Here is a 26,260-nt window from a genome sequence, read left to right on the forward strand (position 1 = left end):
AATCTACAGCACGTAGCATGAGAGTGACCTTATATAACAATCACGTGGAGAACTGGGGTGGAACATGTCAGAACAACAGAATTTGCAGATTTATGTAATTGCTCCGGTAATGGTTCCAAGAGGAAGGGGAAATAATTCACAGTAATTGTTTTATAGTCATTTTACCATTATGGATACAATTGATGAAGATAATTAATAAAATTAAGCTTTCATCCCCACCCTTAAAGGTATATACAAACAATGGGTTAAGCAGTTTTGTAGTATAGCTGATGACTATGTCATTTTTTAAGATTTGCCAACTCACAATTAGTTGTAGCGATAGGTGCAAACTAAAGGGACGTGTAGAGTAAAGTGTGACAAAGTCTACACTGAACTTTGAGGGCAGAAGGAGAGTAAAGGACTCCATACTACACATGGAGGGCAGGTAGAGAGCGACAGACCCCACACTACACATGGAAGATAGGGAGAGAGTGACTGACCCCACACTACGCATAGAGGGCAGGTAGGGAGCGACAAACCCCACACTACACATGGAAGATAGGGAGAGAGTGACAGACCCCACACTACACATGGAGGGCAGGTAGGGAGCGACAAACCCCACAGTACTCATGGAAGATAGGCAGAGAATGACTGACCACATACTACACATGGAGGGCAGGTAGGGAGCCACAGACCCCACACTACACATGGAGGGCAGGTAGAGAGCGACAAACCCCACATTACACATGGAAGATAGGGAGAGAGCGACAGATCCCACACTATACATGGAAGGCACGTAGAGAGCAACAAACCCCACACTACACATGGAAGGCACGTAGAGAGCAACTAACCACACACTAAACATGGAGGACAGGTAGAGAGCAACAAACCCCACACTACACACGGAAGATAGGGAGTGAGTGACTTATCCCACACTACACATGGAAGGCAGGGAGAACATGGCAGACCCCATGCTACAAATGGAGGGCAGGTAAAGAGCGACAGACCCCACACGACACATGGAGGTCATGTAGAGAGCGACAAACCCCACATTACACATGGAAGATAGGGAGAGAGTGACAGACCCCACACTACACATGGAGGGCACGTAGAGAGCGACTAACCACACTACACATGGAGGGCAGGTAGCGAGCAACAAACCCCACACTACACATGGAAGCATAGGGAGAGAGCGACAAACCCCACACTACACATGGAGGGCAGGTAGAGAGCGACAGACCCCATACTACGCATGGAAGATAGGGAGAGAGTGACTGACCCCACACTACACATCATGGAGGGCAGGTAGAGAGCGACAAACCCCACACTACACATGGAAGATAAGGAGAGAGTGACTGATCCCACACTACACATGGAAGGCAGGGAGAACATGGCAGACCCCATACTACTACACATACAGGGCAGGGAGAACATGGCGGATCCCACACTACACATGGAGGGCAAGTAGAGAGCGACAAACTCCACACTACACATGGAAGATAGGGAGAGAGTGACTGACCCCACACTGCATATGGAGGGCAGGTAGAGAGCGACAAACCCCACACTGCACATGGAGGGCAAGTAGAGAGCGACAAACTCCACACTACACATGGAAGGCAGGGAGAACATGGCAGACCCCATACTACTACACATACAGGGCAGGGAGAACATGGCGGACCCCACACTACACATGGAGGGCAGGTAGAGAGTGACAAACTCCACACTACAGATGGAAGATAGGGAGAGAGTGACTGACCCCACACTGCACATGGAGGGCAGGTAGAGAGCGACAAACCCCACACTGCACATGGAGGGCAGGTAGACAGCGACAAACCCCACACTACAAATGGAAGATAGGGAGAGAGCGACAGACCCCACACTGCACATGGAGGGCAGGTGGAGAGTGACAGACCCTGCACTACAAATGGAGGGCAGGTAGAGCGAGACAGACCCCACACTACACATGGAAGATAGGGAGAGTGACTGACCCCATACTACACATGTAGGGCAGGTCGTTCATGTGTAGTGTGGGGTCTGTCGCTCTTTACCTGTCCTCCTTGTGTAGTGTGGGGTTTGGCACTTTCTACCTGTCCTCCATGTGTAGCGTGGGGTCTGTCGCTCTCTACCTACCCTCCATATGTAATGTGGGGTCTGTCACTCTCTACCTGCCCTGTATGTGTAGTGTGGGGTCTGTCGCTCTCTACCTGTCCTTCATGTGTGGTGTGGGGTCTGTCGCTCTCTACCTGCCCTCCATGTGTAGTGCAGGGGTCTATCACTCTCTACCTGCCTTCTATGTGTAGTGTGGGGTCAGTCACTCTGTCCCTATCTTCCATGTGTAATGTGGGGTCTGTCGCTCTCTACCTGTTCTCCATATGTAGTGTGGGGTCTGTCACTCTCTATCTGCCCTCCTTGTGAAGTGTGCGGTCTGTCGCTCTCTATCTACCCGCCATGTGTAGTGCGGGGTCAGTCACTCTTTCCCTATCTTCCATGCATTGTGTGGGGTCTGTCACTCCTCTCCCTATCTTCCTTTAGTAGTGTGGGGTCTGTCGCTCTTTAACAGGTCAGGGAGAACATGACAGACCCCTCACTCCACATGGAGGGAAAGAAGGTACTGACAGACCTTAAACTACATATGGAGGACAGGTAGAGTGTGACAGACCCTGGAGTACACATGAAGGACAGAAATAGGAGGGACAAACCCTGGACTACACATTGAGAGCAGATAGTGACTAACCACACACTACACATGGGGGAAATGTAGATGGTGACAGCCTGACAGACTTCATGCTACATATGGAGGGCAAGTAGAGTGACAGACCCCACACTACACATTAAAGTCAGGTGGAGTGAGACAGTGACAAAAGACTACTCATGGAAAGTGTGCAGAGACTGTGCCATTTACTGGGCATTACATATGGAGGGCAAGTGGGGAGTGAAAGATCCACAGTACAGTACAAGGGCACAGTATTTGGGGTGAGGACATAGTATGTGGGGCAATATATAATGGGAGGGCAAAGTATAGGGGGAGTATGTAGTTTGAGGACTCAGGAGGGTGGCTTTACATAGTGTGACAGCAGAATATGGAGGGACAATGTTTAGCGTGAGAGAGACAGTATTGCGAAAATTTATAGTGTGAGAACACAGTATGGGGGCAATAAATAATATATGGGGCACAATATGTGCGGCAGTATGTATATAGTGTGAGGGCACAGTATGGGGCAGTATATAATGTGAGGGCACAGTGTGGGGCAGTATATAGTGGGAGGGCACAGTATCGGGCAGCATATAGTGTGAGGGAACAGTATGGGGCAGTATATAGTGTGAGGGCACCGTATGGAGCAGTATATATTGTGAGGGTACAGTATGGGGCAGTATACAGTGTGAGGGCAAAGTATGGAGCAGTATATAATGTGAGGGCACATTATGGGGCAGCATATAGTGTGAGAGCACAGTATGGAGCAGTATATAATGTGAGGGCACAGTATGGGGCAGTGTAAAGTGGGAGGGCACAGTATGGGGCAGTATATAGTGTGAGGACAAAGAATGGAGCAGTGTATAATATGAGGGCACATTATGGGGCAGCATATAGTGTGAGGGCACAGTATGGTGCAGTATATAGTGTGAGTGTCATGTCCCACGACTTGGGAAATCATTTAATATTTGCATTGTTTGTGTTGCATCATCTGTTGCTAGGCAGAAGTTTGCCTTTCCCTGTATTTTGTTCCAACTCTCTCCCTGTAGTCCTGTGATGTATGTTTGTTCCCTCCTTCATTCTCCATTTTGTGATCGTCCCTCCATCTGTATGCATCCTGTTACATGTCCTCTGAAGAATATTCCTTTTTACCTGCTGCTTTCATCATAATACAAGAATTTCAGTTAAAGCATCCCTCTTTTCCTGGAATCTTTTTACATGAGATCGTGGCTGAGTTAAGCTGTCTGATTAATCGGTATGAACATGAGTACAGGTCGATACGGAAGGGGCCCAGAAAGAGAGGTCTATCCAGGCACCATACGTTCTACATATCCATGAGTCAGAACAGTAAAAAGGAATAACCTGCCTTCAGAGACAGTAACTCAAGGTCTGTGCTAAATCTCAGTGGAAAAGGACATTTCCCAGATAGACTGTAACCCAGTTCCAGCCAGACCCCAGCGTGCATAGAAGCTACACACTGCAGCTGAACAGAGAGGAATATAACTCCCATCATTACACAGGACCCTGCAGCTGCTCCAGCATTAGATACAAAGTATCAACTCTGTGCAGAGTCTCTGTGTATTTCTTGTTGCTGAACAGTGGGAAGTATAACCCCCATCATCAACTCTGCCTGCCTGCAATCTAATCATGTCTGAAGCAAGGAATACAATGTCCCTACCAGACTTACAAGCACAGGAAAGAGACCCAGACCCCCATCCACCATCTAGCGAAAGGGGAAAACGTACAGTCAAACCCACGTGGAAAGTCATGGAGAATTTAGAGACTGCAAAATGTGAATTATATAGTGATGTGTCTTCAGTATGGAAGAAAGTGCTGAGTCATATAGACACTGCATTAAGGCCTGCTTCTCATGAGTTACCACCAGAGGGAGTCCTAGAACAATTATGCACAGCATACCAAATGTATATGGAGAAGAGTGACCAATACATTATTCTCCTGAAGAAACTGAATCTCCCAGAGACTTTAAACGAATTGCAAGGTTTCCAGCAGCTTAATTCTGAAAGAGACTGCACTGTACGTGACATTAAAGCCAAGATAGAGGCTAGAATCACACGAACACCAGATGCATCAACTCGCTCATCCAAATCGTGTAAGCACTCAAAACGTTCATCTAGGTCAAGTTCATCAAAATATTCTACTCTTACTGAGCAGCTTATAAGAGCACGTGCTAAGGCTGAAACTACTAAGGTACAAGCTGCCTTTGCACAAAAGAGAGCAGAAATGGACGCAGCTGTTGCACAAAAGAGAGCAGAAATGGATGCAGCTGCTGCACAAAAGAGAGCAGAAATGGACGCAGCTGTTGCACAAAAGAGAGCAGAAATGGATGCAGCTGCTGCACAAAATAGAGCAGAAATGGATGCAGAAGCGGCACGCGTGAAAGCGGAAAAGGAAGCTCTAGAGAAGGAATGTGAGCATGCAACAGCCATGGCAGAATTAAAGGTACTTGAGCAGGCTGTCAGTGGGAGTCAAAGAGACAGCGTCAGTTTGTGTGAAATGGAGGCAGAAGACCCTATTGAACGCACAAGAGACTACGTGCTAAGCCAAGATGGCGAACCGCAGATCATCACTAACACTCTTGATGGTGTTGACGCTTCTCTAGAGCACCAGGATGCCGATCCACTTACAGAATCCTGCATTCAAGGTCATTATACCCTCGACAACCACACAGTGCCACCTCCACATGTAGCAGAAACTATACCCACCAAACAAGTTGCTGGACTAAATGCATATGCCACTGCATACTTCCCCATGTTTCAAGGCCAAGATGTCTCCACCTCTATGTACAACACCGCTCAGCCTACAATTGTGCATCCTAAGTCAGAAAGAACAGACATGTCCGACTTCGCAAGGTACATGATTCGCCGTGAACTTACTAAAACCGGTCTCACAAGGTTCGACGACCAACCTGAAAATTACAGAGGTTGGAAAAGTGCCTTTAGAACCGTAACTGGTGACCTCGGCATCACTGCTGCGGAAGAGCTGGACCTGCTGATCAGATGGTTAGGACCACAATCCACAGAGCGTGTCAAGAGACTCAGGTCTGTACATATCAGTAATCCAACGGCTGGTCTCATGGCTGCATGGGAAAGGCTAGAGAGAAACTTTGGCAGTCCAGAAGCCATAGAGGATGCACTGTTCAAGCGACTACAGAGTTTTCCAAAGATATCCAGCAAGGACAGTTCAAAGTTCCTAGAGCTCAGTGACCTGCTGTTAGAGCTCCAGCTGGCCAAGGCAGACACCCACCTACCTGGCCTTAGCTACCTGGACACTACTCGTGGAGTAAACCCCATTATCTCCAAGCTACCATACAATGTACAAGAGAAGTGGACTGCAATAGGGTCAAAATACAAGAAAGACCATCAAGTGTCATTTCCTCCGTTCTCCTACTTCTGTGAGTTTATAAAAGACATTGCAGAGCGTAAGAACGACCCAAGCTTTTCCTACGGAGAATCCAGTGGCCCAGCTTCACCTCCCTCTAAATACGTGAGCACACGCTCGAATGACAGAAACCGCAGGGGTCCAGTGTCAGTGAAGAAGACGGATATTCTTCCCTTACCAACATCAGCCCCAGGCAAGAGCAACAAGGGTGAAAAGATAGAGAACCCAAATCGTGAGTGTCCCTTCCACACAAAGCCACATCCCTTAAAAAAGTGCATCGGCTTCAGGAAGAAACCGCTCCAAGAACGCAAGGAACTTCTAAAGATGTTCGGGGTATGCAACAGATGTTGTGCTTCTACTGAACACCTTGCTAAAGACTGTAAAACTACAATTAAGTGTATGGAGTGTGACAGTGAGGATCACGTACAAGCACTCCACCCATACCGTCCTGACTCTACACGTACTCCTTCCCCCACCACGAGCCATGGCGGGGAGGACACAGCTCAAACTGCAAGTCATACCACAATATCTTCTTCATGCACAGAAGTCTGCGGAGAAGGTCTCTGGGACAAGTCCTGTGCGAAGATTTGCCTGGTGGACGTATATCCCAACGGTCACCCAGAGAAAGCCGCGAAGGTGTACGTCCTCTTGGATGATCAGAGCAACCGATCACTTGCAAGGTCAGAACTCTTTGATATGTTTAACTTAAAGGGAAATGCTTACCCTTACACCTTAGGTACCTGCAGCGGTGTTACAGAGGTCTCTGAGAGAAGGGCCAGTGGTCTTATAGCGACATCTCTCGACAACACCGTTGAGATACCCTTACCCACACTTGTCGAGTGCAACCAGATTCCATCCAATCGAGAAGAGATCCCAACGTCAGAGGCTGCTCTTCATCACCCACATCTCAAGGGGATAGCAAACAAGACACCAGCCCTCAACAACAGCGCAGATATCCTGATTCTGCTTGGCAGAGACATTCTCCGGCTGCACAAGGTACGTCAGCAAATTAACGGACCACACGACGCACCATTTGCCCAACGCTTTGATCTAGGCTGGGTAATTATAGGCGATGTTTGCATACACAAGATGAAGAGACCTAATAACATCTCCTCTTACAAAACACACATCTTGCCAAATGGTCGCAGCACTCATTTTCAGCCATGCCCACATCATTACTGGGTGAAAGAGAAAGTGAGCAACACCAAGAGGCAACAGGAATCCTTCAACAACATGAACATGCTCCAGCCCTGGGACGAAAACCTCGGGTCAACAGTGTTCGATTCCACAAGTGAAGACAACAAGTTAGCACCCACATGGGAAGATAAAGAATTCATAAAGGTTATGGACAAAGAATTTGTTCAAGATGACTCCAACAGTTGGGTAGCTCCTTTACCCTTTCGTTTCCCAAGAGCTAGGTTGCCAAACAACCTGCAGCAAGCAACTGCAAGGTTCTCATCCTTAAAACGTACCCTAAAGAGGAAACCAGAGATGGAGAAGCATTTCATTGACTTTATGCAGAACATCTTTGACAAAGATCATGCTGAACCTGCGCCACCACTGAAGGAAGGAGAAGAATGTTGGTACCTTCCATCCTTTGGTGTCTATCACCCTCGCAAGCCTAACCAGATCAGAGTGGTGTTTGACTCCAGTGCTCAGTATGAAGGCCTCTCTCTCAACAACCTGCTACTAACTGGACCCAACCTGAACAACAGCCTCCTTGGAGTATTGATCCGCTTCAGACAAGAACCTGTTGCTATAATGGCCGACATCCAGCAGATGTTTCATTGCTTCATCATGAAGGAAGACAGCAGAAACTATCTTAGGTTCCTATGGCACAAAGACAACATTGTCAACAATCAAGTCATAGACTACCGGATGAAGGTCCATGTCTTCGGCAACAGTCCTTCACCTGCTGTGGCGATCTACGGACTGAGACGGACAGCCCAGGAAGGTGAGAGAGAGTACGGATCTGATGCTCGTCAATTCGTAGAGAAGAACTTCTACGTAGACGACGGGCTCAAGTCCTTGCCCACAAGTGAAGAGGCAATTGACCTACTCTCCAGGACACAGGAAATGCTATCCACATCAAACCTCAGACTCCACAAGATCATCTCTAACAGTCAAGAAGTAATGAGCGCGTTTCCATCTGAGGACCATGCCACGAACCTAAAGGACCTCAACCTAGGTTCTGATGTTCCTCCCACACAGCGCAGCCTTGGTCTACTGTGGGATATCAAACAGGACACCTTCACCTTCCAAGTGTCGCCCTGTGACAAACCCTTTACCAAACGAGGAGTCCTAGCCGTCATAAACAGCATCTACGATCCTCTCGGGTTTGTAGCATCCATCACTATTCAAGGCAAGATACTGTTAAGACAGCTCACTGCCGAGAACACTGATTGGGACACCCCGCTTCCGACTCAGAAACAGCAAAGGTGGGAGACATGGAAGAAGTCCTTGAAGTTCTTAGAGCAACTCCAAGTCCCACGTTGTTATTATCCAATGATTCTTACCCCAGCTACACTTCTTACACAGAAGATTGGAGCTGCTACAGTTCCTCCCGGGAATTTCGATAACAAGGACATTTACAAACGTCAGTGGAAGCAAGTACAACACATAGCCAACGTGTTTTGGCACCGTTGGAAGACCGAATACTTGCACCTGCTTCAAAACTGTCACAAATGGCAGACACCCAGTCCCAATCTCCAAGAAGGAGACCTTGTTCTCTTAAAAGACAAAGAGGCTCATCGTAACGACTGGCCAATGGGTCTTATCACCAAGGTCATGCCCAGCGAGGACGGAAAGACTCGTAAGACAGAAGTTAAGGTGACAAAAGGGGGCTCTACCCGAACCTTCCTCCGTCCGGTCACCGATCTCGTGCTGCTACTGCCAAAGGAGGACGTCACATGAACTGAACATTGCTCCTGGACGTTGCTCACGGCGGGGAGCATTCCTCCTCATTCCCCAGTTTTTTATTGAACATTGACATTTTCCATTGGATTGCTGGGTTGGTGGAAGAGTTGGCATGTTTCCGGCTTCCCCAATCCGAAGATGGGTTTATAGTCTTGGACTTATCTTCCGGTGTGATCTACGGGTCAACAACAACGAGTTGGACTTTAAAAATGTTTGATGTTTATTATTGCATACATGTTTTTCTCTTTTCTCTTGTTTTTCAGGTTCGAACGACTTCAAAGAATTACGGACATCGTGAAATCCAAGGATTTCAGATGGGGAGTGTCATGTCCCACGACTTGGGAAATCATTTAATATTTGCATTGTTTGTGTTGCGTCATCTGTTGCTAGGCAGAAGTTTGCCTTTCCCTGTATTTTGTTCCAACTCTCTCCCTGTAGTCCTGTGATGTATGTTTGTTCCCTCCTTCATTCTGCATTTTGTGATCGTCCCTCCATCTGTATGCATCCTGTTACATGTCCTCTGAAGAATATTCCTTTTTACCTGCTGCTTTCATCATAATACAAGAATTTCAGTTAAAGCATCCCTCTTTTCCTGGAGTCTTCTTACATGAGATCGTGGCTGAGTTAAGCTGTCTGATTAATCGGTATGAACGTGAGTACAGGTCGATACGGAAGGGGCCCAGAAAGAGAGGTCTATCCAGGCACCATACGTTCTACATATCCATGAGTCAGAACAGGGAGGGCACAGTATGGAGCAGTATATAATGTGAGGGCACAGTATGGGGCAGTATATAGTGGGAGGGCACAGTATGGAGCAGTATATATTGTGAGGGCAAAGTATGGAGCAGTATATAATGTAAGGGCACATTATGGGGCAGCATATAGTGTGAGGGCACAGTATGGGGCAGTGTAAAGTGGGAGGGCACAGTATGGGGCAGTATATAGTGTGAGGACAAAGAATGGAGCAGTGTATAATGTGAGGGCACATTATGGGGCAGCATATAGTGTGAGGGCACAGTATGGAGCAGTATATAATGTGAGGGCACAATATGGGGCAGTATATAGTGGGAGGGCACAGTATGGGGCAGTATATAGTGGGAGGGCACAGTTTGAGTGGCAATATATAGTGTGAGTCAGTAATAATAATTACCAAAAGCAAATAAATCCATATACTAAAGACTGAGATTAAAACTTAACTTTTAATTTACATAAAGTAAAATAGGAAAACTATAACTAAATTATAAAAACACAAAATATGATTGAAGATTTTTATTTGAGGTTATGATCCTCACTATTAACGTGTAAAGATCTTTTCAATGCTTCCTAGCAGTATTATTGGTATGCCTAGCTGGTTGTCATTTGATATATACATTATATTGTGCTGCAGTCCCTCAATATACAGTAGATGGAAGGCATGATAGCTCTGAAACTCAATTTTTATTTGCTAGTTAAGAAGACAAAGCCTCAACTTGTTTTTTTTTAACTCTAAAATTTCACAAAATAAATTGAGATGAAATTTAAGATTCTAAGATAGTTCTTCAATAGTGTTGAGCGATACCATCCGATACCCTAAAATATCGGATCGGATGGTATCGGCCCGATACGAAAAAAGTATCGGGTATCACCGATTCCGATACCGGAAGTCCCATTCAAGTCTATGGGACTTCCGGTATCGGATTAAGAAAAACCCTTTTCTGTCCTTGTACAGCCTCTCGGGGGCGTGTACGGACCTTCCGGGGGTCTGTGCAGACTGCCGGGGGTCTGTACCGGCCTGCCGGGGGGCTGTGCCGGCCTGCCGGTGGTCTGTACCGACTGTCCGGGGGTCTGTGCAGGATTGTCCGATGGGACTACAAGTCCCATCGGACGATGCCAGCTACCATGACGGTGATTGACACATTAGCCAATGATGGGACAGTAGTAGTCCCATCACCCGGCTAATGTGTTGAATGTACAAAAAAAAATACATACTAAATACATACTACATGCTACATACATACTACATACATACTACATATATACTACATGCTACATACATACTACATATATACTACATGCATGCAACATACATACATACTACATATATACCACATGCATGCAACATGCATACTACATATATACTACATGCAACATGCATACTACATATATACTACATGCATGCAACATGCATACATACAACATATATACTACATGCAATATACATACTACATATATACTACATGCATGTAACATACATATATACTACATATATACCACATGCATGCAACATGCATACTACACATATACTAAATGCAACATACATACTACATATATACTACATGCATGCAACATACATACTACATATATACTACATGCAACATGCATACTACATATATACTACATACTACATATATATATATATCACATGCATGTAACATGCATACATACAACATATATACTACATGCAACATACATACTACATATATACTAAATGCATGCAACATACATGCTACATATATACAACATGCATACTACATATATACTACATGCATGCAACATATATACTACATGCATGCAACATGCATGCAACATGCATATATACAACATATATACTACATGCAACATACATACTACATATATACTACATGCATGTAACATACATATATACTACATATATACTACATGCATGCAACATGCATACTACATATATACTACATACTACGTATATACCACATGCATGCAACATGCATACATACAACATATATACTACATGCAACATACATACTACATATATACTACATGCATGCAACATGCATACTACATATATACTACATGCATGCAACATACATATATACTACATGCATGCAACATGCATATATACAACATATATAATACATGCAACATACATACTACATATATACTACATGCATGTAACATACATATATACTACATATATACTACATGCATGCAACATGCATACTACATATATACTACATGCAACATGCATTCTACATATATACTACATGCATGAAGCATACATACATACTACATATATACCACATGCATGCAACATGCATACTACATATATACTACATGCAACATGCATACTACATATATATACTACATGCATGCAACATACAACATATATACTACATGCATGCAACATACATATATACTACATGCAACATACATACTACATATATACTACATGAATGTAACATACATATATACTACATATATACTACATGCATGCAACATGCATATATACTACATGCAACATACATACTACATATATACTACATGCATGTAACATACATATATACCACATATATACTACATACATGCAACATACATATATACTACATGCAGCATGCCTACTACATATATACTACATGCATACTACATATATACCACATGCATGCAACATACATACTACTAGTGTTGAGCATTCCGATACTGCAAATATCGTGTATCGGCCGATATTCGCTGTATCGGAATTCCAATACCGAGTACCGATATTTTTTCAATATCGGATACCGGAATCGGAAGTTCCCATAATGCAAAGAGCCACTGCTGTGGCTCTGATTGGCTGCCGAAATGACGTCATCATGATGCGCGGTCTGTGCGCATCATGATGCGCCGTCAGTTCGGGCCTTCCGGGGGGTCTATGCCGACTGCCCGGGGGTCTGTGCCGACTGCCCGGGGGTCTGCGCGGACAGCCGGGGGGTCTGTACCGGCCTGCCGGGGGGTTGTGCCGGCCTGCCGGTGGTCTGTACCGACTGTCCGAGGGTCTGTGCAGGCTGCGGGGGTCTGTACCGGCCTGCCGGGGGCTGTGCCGGCCTGCAGGTGGTCTGTACCGACTGTCCAGGGGTCTGAGCGGACTGCCGGGGGTCTGTACCGGCCTGCCGGGATGCTGTGCCGGCCTGCCGGGGGGCTGTACCGACTGTCTGGGGGTCTGTGCAGGCTGTGGGGGTCTGTACCGGCCTGCCGAGGGGCTGTGCCGGCCTGCCGTTGGTCTGTACCGACTGTCCGGGGGACTGTGCATGCTGCGGGGGGTCTGTACCGGCCTGCCGGGGGGCTGTGCCGGCCTGCCGGTGGTCTATACCGACTGTCCGGGGGTCTGAGCAGGCTGCGGGGGTCTGTGCAGGATCGTCCGATGGGACTACAAGTCCCATCGGGCGATGCCTGCTACCATGACGGTGATTGACACATTAGCCAATGATGGGACAGTAGTAGTCCCATCATCTGGCTAATGTGTTGAATGTACAAAAAAAATACATGCTACATACATACTACATGCTACATACTGTACATACTACATACATACTACATATATACCACATGCATGCAACATGCACACTACATATATACTACATGCAACATGCATACTACATATATACTACATATATACTACATGCACGCAACATACATACATACAACATATATACTACATGCATGCAACATGCATATATACTACATGCAACATGCATACTACATATATACTACATATATACTACATGCATGCATCATACATACATACTACGTATATACCACATGCATGCAACATGCATACTACATATATTCAACATATATACTACATGCATGCAACATACATATATACTACATTTATACTACATGCGACATGCATACTACATATATACTACATGCATGCAACATACATACATACTACATATATACCACATGCATCCAACATGCATATTACATATATACCACATATATACTACATGCATGCAACATACATATATACTACATGCATGCAACATACATATATACTACATATATACTACATGCATGCAACATACATACATACTACATATATACCACATGCATGCAACATGCATACTACATATATACCACATAAATACTACATGCATGCAACATACATATATACTACATTCATGCAACATACATATATACTACATATATACTACATGCAACATGCATACTACATATATGCTACATGCATGCAACATACATACATACTACATATATACCACATGCATGCAACATGCATACTACATATATACTACATGCATACTACATATATACCACATGCATGCAACATACATACTACTAGTGTTGAGCATTCCGATACTGCAAATATCGGTTATCGGCCGATATTTGCTGTATCGGAATTCCGATACCGAGTACCGATATTTTTTCAATATCGGATATCGGAATCGGAAGTTCCCATAATGCAAATAGCCACTGCTGTGGCTCTGACTGGCTGCCGAAATGACGTCATCATGATGCACCGTCAGTTCGGGCCTTCCAGGGGGTCTATGCCGACTGCCCGGGGGTCTGTACCGGCCTGCCGGGGGTCTGTGCCGACTGCCCAGGGCTCTGTACCGGCCTGCCGGGGGTCTGTGCCGACTGCCCGGGGGTCTGTGCCGACTACCGGGGGTCTGTACCGGCCTGCCGGGGGGCTGTGACGGCCTGCCGGTGGTCTGTACCGACTGTCCGGTGGTCTGTGCAGGCTGCGGGGGTCTGTACCGGCCTGCCGGGGGGGCTGTGCCGGCCTGCCGGGGGTTGTGCCGACTGTCCGGGGGTCTGTGCAGGCTGCGGGGGTCTGTACCGGCCTGCCGAGGGGCTGTGCCGGCCTGCCGTGGTCTGTACCGACTGTCCGGGGGTCTGAGCGGACTGCCAGGGGTCTGTACAGACTGTCCGGGGGTCTGTACCGGCCTGCCGTGGGGCTGTGCCGGCCTGCCGGTGGCCTATACCGACTGTCCGGGGGTCTGAGTAGGCTGCGGGGGGTCTGTGCAGGATCGTCTGATGGGACTACAAGTCCCATCGGGCAATGCCTGCTACCATGACGGTGATTGACACATTAGCCAATGATGGGACAGTAGTAGTCCCATCATCCGGCTAATGTGTTGAATGTACAAAAAAAAATACATACTACATACATACTACATGCTACATACATACTACATACATACTACATATATACTACATGCATGCAACATACATACATACTACATATATACCACATGCATGCAACATGCATACTACATATATACTACATGCAATATGCATACTACATATATGCAACATACATACATACAACATATATACTACATGCAACATACATACTACATAGTAACATAGTAACATAGTTATTAAGGTTGAAGGGAGACTTGAAGTCCATCTAGTTCAACCCATATCCTATCCTAACTTGCCCTAACATGTTGATCCAGAGGAAGGCAAAAAAACCCCATGTGGCAAACAGTAAGCTTCACATTGGGGAAAAAAATTCCTTCCCGACTCCACATACGACAATCAGACTAGCTCCCTGGATCAACGCAATATTAAGGAAACTAGTGTATATACCCTGTAATATTATACTTTTCAAGAAAGGCATCCAGTCCCTTCTTAAATTTTAGTAGGGAATCACTCATTACAACATCATATGGCAGAGAGTTCGGATATCGGAATCGGAAGTTCCCATAATGTAAAGAGCCACTGCTTTGGCTATGATTGGCTGCCGAAATGATGTCATCATGATGCGCGGTCTGTGCGCATCATGATGCGCCGTCAGTTCGGGCCTTCCGGGGGGTCTATGCCGACTGCCCGGGAGTCTGTACCGGCCTGCTGGGGGTCTGTGCCAACTTCCCGGGGCTCTGTATCGGCCTGCCGGGGGTCTGTGCCGACTGCCCGGGGGTCTGTGCCGACTGCCCGGGGGTCTGTACCGGCCTGGCGGGGGTCTGTACCGGCCTGCCGGGTGGCTGTGGCGGCCTGCCGGTGGTCTGTACCGACTGTCCGGGGGTCTGTGCAGGCTGTGGGGGTCTGTACCGGCCTGCCGAGGGGCTGTGCCGGTCTGCCGGTGGTCTGTACCGACTGTCCGGGGGTCTGAGCGGACTGCCGGGGGTTTGTACCAGCCTGCCGGGGGGCTGTGCCGGCCTGCCGGAGGTCTGTACCAACTGTCCGGGGGTCTGTACAGACTGTCCGGGGGTCTGTGCAGGCTGCGGGGGTCTGTACCGGCCTGCTGGGGGGCTGTGCCCGCCTGCCGGTTGTCTGTACTGACATTCCGGGGGTCTGAGCGGACTGCCGGGGGTCTGTACCGGCCTGCCGGGGGGCTGTGCCGGCCTGCTGGGGGGCTGTGCCGACTGTCCGGGGGTTTGTGCAGGCTGCAGGGGTCTGTGCAGGCATCGTCCGATGGGACTACAAGTCCCATCGGGCGATGCCTGCTACCATGACGGTGATTGACACATTAGCCAATGATGGGACAGTAGTAGTCCCATCATCCGGCCTATGTGTTGAATGTAAAAAAAAAAAATACATACTACATGCTACATACATACTACATACGTGCTACATACATACCACATGCATGCAACATATATACTACATATATACCACATGCATGCAACATGCATACTACATATATACCACATATATACTGCATGCATGCAACATACATACAACATATATACTACATGCATGCAACATACATATAACATATATACTACATGCATGCAACATGCATACTACATATATATATACTACATGCATGCAACATACATATATACAACATATATACTACATGCAACATACATACTACATACAGTATATACTACATGCATGCAACATACATACATACAACATATATACTACATGCATGCAACATACATACTACATATATACCACATGCATTCAACATGCACACTACATATATACCACATATATACTACATGCATGCAACATACATACAACATATACTACATGCATGCAACATGCATACTACATATATACTAAATGCATGCAACATACATATATACAACATATATACTACATGCAACATACATACTACATATATACTACATGCATGCTACATACATACTACATATATACTAAATGCATGCAACATACATATATACAACATATATACTACATGCAACATACATACTACATATATACTACATGCATGCAACATGCATACTACATATATACTAAATGCATGCAACATACATATATACTACATTCAACATGCATACTACATATATTCTACATGCATGCAACATACATATATACCACATGCATACTACATATATACCACATATATACTACATGCATGCAACATACATACAACATATATACTACATGCATGCAACATGCATACTACATGCATGCAACATATGTACCTCATGCATGCAACATGCAAACTACATATATACCACATATATACTACATATATACCACATGCATGCAACATACATATATACAACATATATACTACATGCAACATACATACTACATATATACTACATGCATGCAACATACATATATACTACATATACACTACAGGCAACATACATACTACATGCAACATGCATACTACATGTATACTACATGCATGCAACATACATATATACTACATGCAACATACATACTACATATATACCACATGCATGCAACATGCATACTACTGTATGCATACTCAGCTGTTCTCCACGCAAGATCGTCGTGGGACACTCGTGGACTTCTGCGGATCAGGGGTAAGTATATTGGTGCTTTGTTATTTTAATATTTATTCCATAGATGACAATGGCTTCGGGGATCAAAGTGACAAGTGATGGTGAGTATGTACTCTATGTTATATGTACTGTATGTCTATATGTATGTATTGTATGAATGTATTGTACGTAGAATATATGTATGTTGCATGCATGTAGTATATATGTGGTATATATGTAGTATGCATGTTGCATGCACGTGGTATATATGTAGTATGCATGTTGCATGCATGTAGTATATATGTTGTATGTATGTATGTTGCATGCATGTAGTATATATGTGGTATATAGTATGCATGTTGCATGCATGTGGTATATACTGTATGTAGTATGCATGTAGTATATATGTAGTATGTTTGTTGCATGCATGTAGTATATATGTAGTATGTATGTTGCATGTAGTATATATGTTGTATATATGTATGTTGCATGCATGTGGTATATATGTAGTATGCATGTAGCATATATGTGGTATATATGTAGTTTGCATGCATGTGGTATATATGTAGTATGTATGTTGCATGCATGTAGTATATATGTAGTATGCATGTTCCATGCATGTAGTATATATGCTGTATGTATGTTGCATGCATGTAGTATATATGTGGTATATATGTAGCATGCATGTAGTATATATGTAGTATGTATGTATGTTGCATGCATGTAGTATATATATGTAGTATGCATGTAGTATATATGTAGTATATATGTATGTTGCATGCATGTAGTATATGTGGTATATATGTAGTATGCATGTTGCATGCATGTGGTATATACTGTATATGTAGCATGTATGTTGCATGCATGTAGTATGTATGTAGTATGCATGTTGCATGCATGTAGTATATATGTTGTATGTATGTTGCATGCATGTAGTTTATATGTTGTATATATGTAGTATGTATGTTGCATGCATGTAGTATATGTGTAGTATGCATGTTGCATGTAATATATATGTATGTTGCATGCATGTAGTATATATGTAGTATGCATGTAGTATATATGTTGTATGTATGTTGCATGCATGTAGTATATATGTGTATATATGTAGTATGCATGTTGCATACATGTGGTATATATGTAGTATGTTTGTATGTTGCATACATGTGGTATATATGTAGTATGTTTGTATGTAGTATGTATGTAGCATGTAGTATGTATGTAGTATGTTTTTTTTTTACATTCAACACATAGGCCGGATGATGGGACTACTACTGTCCCATCATTGGCTAATGTGTCAATCACCGTCATGGTAGCAGGCATCGCCCGATGGGACTTGTAGTCTCATCGGACGATGCCTGCACAGACCCCTGCAGCCTGCACAGACCCCCGGACAGTCGGCACAGCCCCCCGGCAGGCCGGTACAGACCCCCGACAGTCCGCTCAGACCCCCGGACAGTCGGTACAGACCACCGGCAGGCCGGCACAGACCCCCGCAGCCTGCACAGACCCCTGGACAGTTGGTACAGACCACCAGCAGGCCGGCACAGCCCCCCGGCAGGCCGGTACAGACCCCCGGCAGTCCGCACAGACCCCCGGGCAGTCCGCACAGCCCCCCGGGCAGTCGGCACAGCCCCCTGGGAGGCCGGTACGGACCCCCGGCAGTCCGCACAGACTCCCGGCAGGCCGGTACAGATCCCCGGGCAGTCGGCATAGACCCCCAGGAAGGCCCGAACTGACGGCGCATCATGATGCGCACAGACCGCGCATCATGATGACGTCATTTCGGCAGCCAATCAGAGCCACAGCAGTGGCTCTTTGCATTATGAGAACTTCCGATTCCGATATCCAATATTGAAAAAATATCGGTACTCGATATCGGAATTCCGATACAGCGAATATCGGTCGATACCCCATATTTGCAGTATCGGAATGCTCAACACTATTCTTCAATATCTTAAGTGGATATCTGGAAATCACCTGAAGGCCGTGTTCACAAGTTGATATTTTTTTTTTCTGTAATCACAGTAATAATCATTGTATTGTTGTGATTTTCCCTAAAAGCTGCATTGAGGGAAAAAAAAACCCACAAAGTGACCACAAGGTGTGATTACAGCTCAGTGTATCTGCTGTATATTCCGAAAGACACATAGAGAACATAGCTTTTATCTCTTGCTTAGCAGCAGATTGGAAGTGACAAGGTGAGGGCTGTGTATCCCGAGCCGGAAATTATACATCTTTCCATTTCTTTCCATATTTGCTCTCGTCTCAGACGTGATGACCAAGTAATTTTAAGTAAACTTACGCTCTATGTGTTTTTTTAGAACATTCATCCATTGACAACCGTGCAATTAACGGGGGGATTAACATACATTTCACATGCACGAATCACTTTCAATTTGGATTGTGAGACAGAAAAATAAAGACAAACTATTTGCTTTGGCCTTTGAGAAGTTTCTCTTTGTTTTTCTATTTCTTGGACTCATTTTGTGAATTAACCTTAAATATTTTACTAAAAAAAAAATAACCAGTATTTGTCAAATTTGGTGTTTCTGAAGATTCAAAGAGGGCAGACATTTTGGGAAAAGCCAAGTTAAGCACGCAAGAAGAAACACGCAAGATTAGTGAGCAATACCATAAAGAAAAACGGGAAACCTTGAGAAGAGTTTGTGTTTCTGGCTCTCAGGGTACTCGTGGGCTGTCAGGTGTCTGTACCTACTTCAATGCAGTAGTGTCTTCCTCTTTTCTACTGATTAAGGCACAAAGAGCACATAAGGTTACATACAAACGTTTGGGAAGAGAGGGATAAAAGAACAAGACAGTTGTTATCTCATTTTTGGAGGTAGATTCTCAAAGCCTTTGGTCTGGATGAGCAGTTCTTCAGCAACAGGTAGCACCGGTGCAGCAGGAAGTCAAAAACGGGGCAGAGTGGTGTTGAAGGTTTATTGGGTTGTAGAGGAGATGCCGAACTGGTGTAGTATATATACAGCGATGACTGGTGTAGCGGAGCTAGAATAATGATGAATGGAATAGCAGAATAAATGTAGAAGTAGTTTACTAGTGAATGATCTGGTAGGGCTGGAAAACCGGAAAAGCAGAGTTGTTACAGTGGAGTAAAACCGAGTGCTGAGTATGCTGAGGTGTTACAGTATTGAGGCAGGAATTTCAGCTACATGAGTACTCAGGTGGCATACTGCCACATGAAGAGGGTAAAATGACCTTGAGGAGATAATGTCACATGAGCTCATTGAGTTGCGGCAGCAGCCTGATGTGTAGAGTAGAGTTCCCCAACTCCAGTCCTCAAGGCCCACCAACAGGTCATGTTTTCAGGATTTCCCCTGTATTGTACAGCTGATGCAATTATCACCTGGGCAGTACTAAGGAAATCCTGAAAGCATAACCTGTTGGTGGTCCTTGAGGTCTGGAGTTGGGGAACCCTGGTGTAGAGGAACAGAGAGCTGAGAAAGAAGGAGGATGAAGCATTTGGCCCTGGAGACTGATGAGTTGAGTAACAAAAGCATTTCTATTTTTTTCTACCATGACTGGTTGCCATAAAATATATTTTGGTAGCCTCCACGAGGGCTGTTTATAGCAGAAATTTTCATTGAATGGTATAATCTCATTAGAATAAGAATTTCCATATGCCCTATGGAATTTCAGTTTTTCATGGAGGATGTCCAGCCTATCAAAAGCATAAATTGAAGCTCCTGGGTCTCAATGAAACTGGACCCCTGCCAAGTGCCATTGATGATTCTGATGCCGTCTTATGTGGTAGAAGAGTCTTTAGGCCGCCTTAGACACCAGGGTCCAGGTATGTTTGTTATGGCTTTACTCCAATAACTATGCACTTGAAACTGTGCACAGCAAAACCAATTATTACACAGTCGCTCATTTATGAAATGCCATTATTTAATACTTGTTATCCTCCAAAGCAGCACTGGGTTATGGTGTTTTGTGATTGTTATTTTGCTTGGGTCATCATCATCTCTCCACAATCTCTAGTTCAGCAATGTCTTTGTTATATAAGATTCAAATATCTTCTGTTGCCAAAATATGTTATTGGATGTCAGTTGCCAAAATATAAGTTGGAACGACCATTTCTTTAGAATGAATAGGTCATAACTTTAAATTCAATGGGACTGTAATGTCGCAATTGCATGGCCACTGGGATGACTGCACCAAGGGGTATTCTTCTCATGGATCTTCCTGGAAATCTTAAGACTTGACAGTTACATGCCAGAAGTAAGAAAAGAAATAATTTTGTCAACGGACTGATTAACTGATAGATAGATATATAGACAGATAATAGATATATAGATAGAGAGATAGATAATGAAACTTGGTGTTTTGCAAAATCTAAAATCAAATTTGTCTAAATTAAGAGGAAAAGATAGTTTTGCAGGTATTTAAAATAAATACTAACAAATCCAGCCAAATTCAGGCAAACTAGGCACCATGCTGCTGAATTCAACAGAGCAAGAAAGCAGTTGAAAAATAAAACTAATACTCACCCAGCCATTACCTATCTTTTACCTATCTTTTGTTTTCCAGTCACCCGGTGTGGTCTTCACTGGGCTAACTTCTTCTTCTGTTGCCCATCATCTTTCTTGTCTACTGGGCAGGCTTGTCCAATCTGCCTTCTGCCCCTGAGTTGGCGAAGATTTTCTTGCTCCACGTGTTCCGACTCCATGGCTTCCCTCAGCATATTGTCTCTGATCGTTAAGTCCAGTTCACCTCCCGATTTTGGTGAGCTCTCTGCGGATTGATGAAGATAACCCTGGATTTTTCTTCAGCTTATCACCCTCAGTCGAACGGGCAAGTGGAACGGGTCAACCAGGTCCTAACTTCCTACCTCCGGCATTTTTCCAACGCCCATCAGGATGACTGGGTTACTCTTCTTCCGTGGGCTGAATTTGCGTACAATAATCATCCCAGCGAAGCCTCTTCCAAGTCTCCCTTTTTCGTGGTTTTTGGAAAACATCCCGGCATCCCCCTTCCCGTTTCCTCCACCTCGGGTGTACCGGCGGCGGACTCCTTGTCTGTGGACTTCTCTCAAATTTGGAGGGACACCAAAGTGGCTCTTGAGAGAGCCAGTCGCAGAATGAAGTGTTATGCCGACAAGAAACGTCTGGCTATCCTCACGGTATATCAGGCTAAAGGTTCCCTCCTATAAGTTGGGCCCATGTTACATTGGTCCCTTTGAAGTCTTAAAGCGCATCAATGACGTGGCCTACAAGTTGAAATTGCCCGCCTCGCTAAGAATTCCCAATGCTTTTTATGTATCGCTCCTCAAACAGGCGGTATTTAACCGCTTCCACTCGGCTTCTTCTCAAAATCCCCAACCTAGCAGCTCTGATAATACCTTTCAGGTTAAAGATATACTCGCTATGAAAACTGTTAGGGGAAGAACTTTGTTTTTGGTTGATTGGAGAGGTTTCGGTCCTGAGGAGAGGTCCTGGGAGCCTCGAGAAAACATAGATGCTCCTCTTATCATGAAATGATTTCTCAACAGCATTAGGAAGGGGGGAGCAGAGGGTGGTACTGTCACGCCCCCCATCGGTGCCGTTACCTGCGCAATCCCGGGCGCAACACTCGCCGTGCTCCCGCTCCATGGCTCGTCCCTGCTCCCGACATCCGGCCTCCTCGACGTCGGTCCTGCACGCCTGCGCCCGACATTCCACCCGGCGCTCAGACTGATGGGACCTGTGAGGGCGGTGGCTCCGCCCCCAACATGGCGGCGCCCACCGTCTATTTCTTCCCGGCGTCTTCCCAGGTAAGACGCCTGTTTATCCTATGCGGTGATGCTGTCCGTACGGCCAGTGCTCACTCATCCTTCAGGCCCTGTATCGCTACTTTGATTTCTCTGCCGGTGGTACCACTGGTAGCCTCTGTGTCCTCCTCCTGTCAGTGTCCCTGTCTTTCCGGCTCTTGTGTCTCCCTCCGTGCTACTATCTCTGGTAGGCCCTCTGAGTGTATCCTGCCTTCGAGTTTCTTTGTTTGTCCTTCCTGAGGTCCTTGTCTGCTGTATTACCATATCTCTCCCTCTCTTGCAACCTCCAGCCTCCGCCAGTCCCGTGTGCTCCCAGTCCCTTAGCCTCTCTCACTCCGTGGTCTCTGTTACCTCCCCCTGCTGTTGCATCTCGGACTCTCTACCTCTGCTTTCCTGGTGCCCACCCAGTCGTCCCTTTGGCTCCGGCTGTCACGGTTACATCCCTTGTGGGCCTGCCCCTAACACTCCCTGTATAGGGGGTGGCTCCACCTGGTCAGCTCGCCTGCAGGGGCTCTGGATTAGTGACCCAGAGGGTCCACTTCCGGGTTGTACTAGTGTTCTCCTCTCACCATGGCACAACCATAACAACGTGAAGTCATTATTGCCCTCTACTCCTTTTTGGTCAGACCTCATCTGGAATACTGTGTCCAGTTTTCGGCACCACATTTTAAAAAAGACATCAACAAACTGGAGCAAGTTCAGAAAAGAGCGACCAGAATGGTGACTGGTCTGCAAACTCTGTCTTATGATGAAAGGTTTCAGGATTTGGGAATGTTTAGCTTGCAGAAGAGAATAATAATAATAATAATAATAATAATAATAAATTTTATTTCTATAGCGCCGACATATTCCGCAGCACTTTACATTTCAGAGGGGACTTGTACAGACAATATACATTACAGCATAACAATAATCACATAGATCATAACAGATACCAAGAGGAATGAGGGCACTGCTCGCAAGCTTACAATCTATGAGGAAAAAAGGGGAGACACGAAAGGTGGGGGGGTGACAGTTGCCCTGATTGTATGGACCAGACATAATGTTAAGTGTGTAACAGTACTGATGCAGAGGGCTAATGGATGCATAAAGCATGTGGGAACATGATGCGGGGAACCTGGTTATGGTAAAAAAAAAAACTTTTGGCTGTGCCACATAGGGATAGATTAGGTAAATGTGTTGAAGCGGTAGGCCAGTCTGAATAAATGAGTTTTCAGGGCACGCTTAAAATTGTGGGGATTGGGGACTAATCGTATTGACCTGGGAAGTGCATTCCAAAGAATTGGCGCAGCACGTGTATAGTCTTGAAGACGGGAGTGGGAGGTTCTGATTATTGAGGATGCTAACCTCAGGTCATCAGCAGAACTGAGGGCGCGGGTAGGATGGTATACTGAAACAAGGGTGGAGACGTAGGGTGGTGCTGAGCCATGAGAGCTTTGTGGGTGAGGGTAATAAGTTTGTACTGGATTCTGGAGTGGATGGGTAGCCAGTGTAATGACTGGCACAAGGTAGAGGCATCGGTGTAACGATTGGCGAGGAATATGATCCTGGCAGCAGCATTCAAGACAGATTGGAGGGGGGAGAGTTTGGTAAGAGGGAGACCGATTAGAAGGGAGTTACAATAGTCAAGACGAGAATGAATAAGAGAAACAGTCAGAGTTTTTGCAGAGTCAAAAGTAAGAAAAGGTCGAATTCTAGAAATGTTTTTGAGGTGCAGATAACAAGAGCGAGCCAGTGATCAGATATGGGGGACAAAGGAAAGCTCGGAGTCAAGTATGACCCCAAGACAGCGGGCATGTTGCTGGGGAGAAATAGTAGAACCACACACGGAAATGGCAATGTCGGGTATAGGTACATTAGTAGCGGGAGGAAATACAAGGAGTTCAGTCTTTGACAGGTTCAGTTTCAGATATAGTGAGGACATGATGTTAGACACAGTGTTTAGAAAATTGCCAGTGTTTTCTAGTAAGGCTGGCGTGATGTCAGGAGAAGAAGCATATAATTTGGTGTCGTCAGCATAGAGATGGTACTGGAAACCAAATCAACTGATCGGTTGACCAATAGGGGCAGTATACAAAGAGAAGAGGAGGGGGCCTAGGACTGATCCTTGAGGAACCCCAACAGTAAGGGGAAGATGAGAGGAGGAGTCAGCAAAAGATACAATAAAGGAGAGATAGGAGGAGAACCAGGAGAGAACGGTGTCCTTGAGGCCAATGGAACGGAGCATAGTGAGGAGGAGCTGATGATCCACAGTGTCGAATGCTGCAGAGAGATCCAAGAGAATTAGCATGGAGTAATGACCATTTGATTTAGCTGTTAGTAGATCATTAGAGACTTTAGTGAAGGCAGTTTCAGTAGAGTGTAAAGAGCAGAAACCGGATTGGAGAGGGTCGAGAAGAGAGTTTTCTGAGAGATAGCGGATAAGACAGGAGTGGACGAGGCGTTCCAGGAGTTTAGAGATGAAGGGAAGATTACAAACAGGTCTATAGTTAGCGGCACAGTTTTGGTTGAGGGATGGTTTTTTAAGTAGTGGATGTATGATGGCATGCTTAAATGAGGAGGGAAAGATACCAGAAGAGAGAGAGAGGTTAAATATTTTAGTTAGGTGTGGGGTGACAGCAGGGGAAAGGGGCTGGAGTAGATGTGACGGAAATGGGTCACTGGTGCAAGTGGTTGGACGAGAAGATGCAAGGAGCCTGCTTACTTCTTCTGTGACTGGTTCAAAATCAGAGAGTGAGCTAGATGCAGTGGGGGAGGGAGGACAGTGCATGGTATGAGGTGATTGGGAGATAATTTCCTGTCGGATCTGGTCAATTTTTTCTTTGAAGTAATTGGCCAGATCGTCAGCTCGAAGCTCCGTGGTTGGGGCCTGTACTCTTGGGTTGAGTAGAGAATGAAAAGTGTCAAAGAGACGTTTAGGGTTATTGGACAGTGAAGTGATGAGGGTGTTGAAATAGGTTTGTTTTGAGAGGTGAAGGGCAGTGTTGTATATTCGAAGCATAAACTTATAATGGATGAAATCTTCGGGTAGGTTGGATTTTCTCCACAGGCGTT

The sequence above is a fragment of the Dendrobates tinctorius genome, unplaced genomic scaffold (genome assembly GCF_039654945.1).
Source record: "Dendrobates tinctorius isolate UK_male_01 unplaced genomic scaffold, ASM3965494v1 ptg000038l, whole genome shotgun sequence".
Lineage (NCBI taxonomy): Eukaryota > Metazoa > Chordata > Amphibia > Anura > Dendrobatidae > Dendrobates > Dendrobates tinctorius.